Source organism: Oratosquilla oratoria, chromosome 20, assembly GCF_046742065.1.
Source record: "Oratosquilla oratoria isolate Oo_2021 chromosome 20, ASM4674206v1, whole genome shotgun sequence".
In the NCBI taxonomy this organism is placed as follows: domain Eukaryota; kingdom Metazoa; phylum Arthropoda; class Malacostraca; order Stomatopoda; family Squillidae; genus Oratosquilla; species Oratosquilla oratoria.
Genome location: NC_134796.1, coordinates 6,874,033 through 6,879,032, shown reverse-complemented (window position 1 = coordinate 6,879,032; position 5,000 = coordinate 6,874,033). Strand labels below are relative to the sequence as shown.

Below are 5,000 nucleotides of genomic sequence, written 5' to 3'. Positions count from 1 at the left end.
TCCATGTACAAGTTGAACAGCCAGGGCGACATAATGCATCCTTGACGAAGTCCCACCTTTACCCCGAACCACTCACTCTCTCCATTTCTAAACCTGACGCAAGATCTACTCCTCTCATAAAAACTCTTGAAAGCTCCTAGAAGCTTTCGTCCTATCCCGTATATCCGCAAAACCTCCCACAGTGCCTCTCTGTCTACTCTGTCGTAAGCCTTTTCCAGATCCTTAAAAGCCAAAAAAACATCCTTCCCCTTTCCTATAGCTTTCTCACATGTCTGTCTTACCACAAAAATCTGATCTACACAACCTCTACCTGTCCTAAATCCACACTGTTCCTCACCAATTACTCCCTCTGTTCCTCTCCTAATCCTCTCAATCAAGATCCTCCCATAAGCCTTCCCAACTACACTTAACAAACTAATCCCTCTGAAACTACTACATTCACACTTGTCCCCTTTTCCCTTGTAAAGTGGAACTATACAGGCACTCCTCCAGTCCTCCGGCACTCTATCCTCTCTCCAGTAAACATCAAATAACCTAACCATTTATTCGTGTATTTGTTTATTTACTTAATAGCTTAATCGATTATTTTTCTATTTGCTTATTTATTTGTTGATTGATTGACTTATATATTTATCTATTTATTTATTTATTAAATTAATGATTTATTCATTTAAATATTCATTTATTGATTTGTTTATTTATTAATCAATTTATCTATTCATCTAGTCAACTAATTTAATTAATGTATTTATTTGCTTACATATTTACCTAATCACTTATCTATCTAAGTATTGGTTGGTTGGTTTATTCATTAATTGATTGATTGAATGATTGATCTATATATTTGTTTACTTATTTCTTTATGCATTTACTTATTCTTTGTGTATCTATTATTTATCTATTCATGTACTGATTAATTTATTTACCTATTTATCTATTTATTTATCAACTTACTAATATATGTTTATGTGTGTATTCATTTATTTGTTTATTTTCTTATATACTTATTCATTCATTAATTTTGTAATCTTCTATTCATTTATTTAATCATTTATATATTAATCTATTTTCCTTGATCATATTTTCTGGCTATGAGTAAAACTGGATACTTGCCTTGAATTCCTTGTTTTCTTGTGACTACACTAAATTTCCAAAGAATTTCAGCGGGCAATTGCTTTCATACAAATGCTAATTTCTAGACCCAAGTTAAACAAAACAAAAAGATACATCTTTTCTTTTCCCTTCACACTTTAGAGTTTATCCAGAGGTTGAAGGATAAGAGATATAAAAAGAATGCCTCTGGCAATTATAAAAAAGATGAATAAGAAAAAAAATGGCACGATGAATATATCTGAGAAGGTCGTAAAAATCTCATCAGGATCTGGCTAGTTTCAGTCGAACTTTTGAACTTTGCCATATACATCCGGGTGGCCAGGTCAATTGGCAGGTAACTTTATCCATCGATGGCTAACCGGCTGCTCTCGGAAAAAAATATAATTATTTTTATCGCTACATTCATCATCACTACTACCATTGACATCACTGATACCAACATTACTACCATCTCCAGTGAAAACCCCATTACTATTACTATCTCAACCACTACTTCCACTACCATCTACCCTATAGTATTACCACCACCAACACTATCAACATCAACAACAGCACCATTGACAACAGTACTACCACCACCAACACAACATCATTATCTTTATCACGAAGATAACCATTACGATAATAACTCCCATCACCGCCATCACAGCCACCATCAACACCACTATCACCATAACTATCAATACTACCATCGTTCCCTCTTCATAATTACCATTATCAATACCACCACTGCGAAGGCCTCTATTGTCACCCTCTCGCAAAATCATAAAAATTCTTGAGAATTTTCAGAATCAACAGAATCACCAAGGTCACTTACTATAGCAAGCAATAATAATTCGGCTCTCCCACAGATTCGCTTTGAAGAAAAATCTATTGCTTGTTTTGTGCGTTTCTTTTTCATTTTGCCATATGGTAGAATCCAAGTGTACTTGTACTTATGCATGGATTTAAGTACAGATTTTTCATGTACTTGTACATAAAGTTTAACAATTCAATGGTACTTGTGTGCCTTCTTGTGAGCTTAGACCCAAAGTACTTGAAGATACTAAGGGCCGGATGCGAGAAAAAAAATATTGATAAATATATATATTCAACAAAAACCCACGTTGGATAAGAAGAAATGAAATAAATGAATTCCATATATTTCGATCACGGACTGTGATCCTCTTCAGTGGAATACAGAAAGGTAGAGCAAAAGACATGTCTTATATACAATAAAAATAAGGGACAACATAATTCCGCTGTCCTCCAACATGTAGACAAGGAAGGCCATCATATGAATTGGAATGAGGCAAAGATTATCTTTAATTCAAAATGCAGTTTTAAAAGAAAAATAATAGAATCATCCTTGATTAAAAAAATTCCAAATAGTTGTTTGAAATAGCACACATTCCTTCATTTGATTATTCAAGTTGATCGTCAGCAGATAGTAGTATGCCAATGTGATTCTTAATAACATTTTTATCTCTGACGTAACTCTAGAATTCTTTGGAATTCTCTTTGAATTTATCACCGATACTCATTTCGTATTGTCGTTTTCGTTTTTTACTGTTTGTTTTAAATCTCTCTGTATCATTACATAACTTTAATAGTTGTTAGGTGCACCCGAGCACTTGTATTTCTTATAAGCCTGTCCCTTTTTAGCAATACTTTCTTTAGTTTCTTTGTCAAGCCATTTTGAGCAAACCTGATTTGGGGGGGGGGCGTCTGCCCTTAAATGGGATGTAAGTATGAATCATCTTAGTAAGCGTATTTTGAAATATTTCCCACATATGATCTACAGACTTGGACTTGAGTATATAGTAAAATTACTGGACTTGAAGTTAAAAATCATCCAGGTACTTGTACTTGGACATGGTCAAAACGGAGGAAAATCGAGAAAATTACAAACATTAGCGAAAGATTCACAGCGCAGTTTAGTACGTCCTATGCACCATAAATTAACAAAAATAGTGGCGGCTTTGTTCATAGATACACGGCATTACGTCATCAACATGGCGACCACTATTCCCAACGTTTGTAGCTGACGACTCGTTTAGGTGAAATAAAAATGTCAGTAAAAAAGTAAGAAAACTCCCGGATGACGGATTTTCTATCTGTTTATTTAGACATAATCTGAACGTCAATTAGGAATATTTGGGTATGAAATTTTCTATGTGATTATCCTGGTGAAGGTGTTGATGGGGTTTGAAAGCGATGTTCAAAGGAAATTGTTTTCTTAGTTTTCCGTCTTGTAGGGGTACCATGAACATAATTCTATTTTGGGTCACACTAAAACCAAGAAGAACGACGTAAATTCACGTAACGTACCACGTAAACATCACTATCAATAACAAAAACAAAATTGCTTGAAACCATCGTCACCATCACTAACACAGTATCACTACTGTCCTTATCCTTATAATTTTTGCTTTTTTTTTTTTTTTTACTGGTACTAGTACTGCAACTGTTACTAATGTTACTACAACTACCAATACTATTACTTCTACTACTATTCATATAACCACTACAAGTAATGATGACTTTATTTAAACTTATACAGGTTATTATTGTGTTGAGAATACACAATATCTCTCAAAGAATCTAAAACAGCGTTTCCCAACTTGATGTGCTAGGACCCCTTGGGGGTGCTGAAATAACTTATACGGAGTGTATTATTGATTACCTAATTGTGTATATTTGACCTTTTCCATGCTATTTTATTTTTTTCTAGGGTGTTCTTATTTCCTCTACAAACAATATTGTCAATTTGTTTCAGTTTTAAGGAATCAAGAAAGTAAAGCATCAAGCAGTACACTTCACTTTCTTTTATCCTTCTAATAACAAGATAGGGGTGCTAGACTGCTTAGACATAACAACAAAGGGTGCTATGGTCGGAAAAAGTTGGGAAATACTGGACTAAAATCAAAATATGAATTTTTTTTATTAATGATAATCAACGTAATATTAAATGCCCTAATCATGATTGAAATTGGATATAGTTATCGTAATAATTTTTGTCTCGAGTTTTATTGATATGAAACCCATATCCTTACATTAAACTGTACAACAGCTCCCAGGCCCTCACATAAAGTAGACCTCTCCTGGACGAAACTTTGGATTGATGTTTGTGCTGCACAACTATCACTGGCTTACAGTAATAATAAGTGAGTAGTAATAGGTTCTCATATTCTTATGTGAAAAAGTATAGGGATTAGAAAGTGGACAGACATCCTACGCCCGGTCCGGGGCTATTGTCACCCCGTCGTGGCTTAGCCTTCAGACATGGGAGGATGCTGGCGGGCGGCAAAGATATAGTACCGATGGCTACTCGTAGGCCTAAAACCAGCAGGTATCTGTCATTGGTCCTAGTAAATTGTGAATACACGAAAGCGTATATGTTTCTGTAGTTATTATGAAATTTTGTTTATAAGTTTCTATACCTGTGTACAATCTCCCGCCGGTGTCATGCGAAAGAGTATTTCTAAGAAAGTACGATTTCACTCAACAAGTCTTGTTCATGAAAATATGTGCCTCTTGAAATGTGTACCTAGATATCGCAAACTTATGGGTCATAAACGATTTACTCACCAGTTCGAACACAAAAGAATGAGAGGTTGAGAGATAAACTACCTGAGAAAATGGGGTCGTCAAGAAATTCCAACTTCTCTCTTTCTCACTCCAAGTAGTTGTAAACACAGTTCCAACGTTAAAAGTGTTTTAGTAAAATGCTCATAAGGTAGTGTATACATTACCTTTTGTGCTTGTACTTCCTTCATGAATGTGCATGCATGCGCGCGCGCGCGTATGTGTATATGTACGTGTGTGTATATGTGTGTGTGTGTGTACGTGTGTGTTTGTGTGTGTGTGTGTGTGTGTGTGTGTGTGTGTGTGTGTGTGTGTGTGTG

General features: G+C 35.1%; 1 protein-coding gene across 2 annotated transcripts in view; it reads right to left on the bottom strand.

The window, feature by feature from the left end:
• The window catches only part of LOC143036045 (uncharacterized), a 416,600-nt gene that overhangs the window by 5,145 nt on the left and 406,455 nt on the right, over nucleotides 1-5,000 (bottom strand). The window lies entirely within an intron of this gene.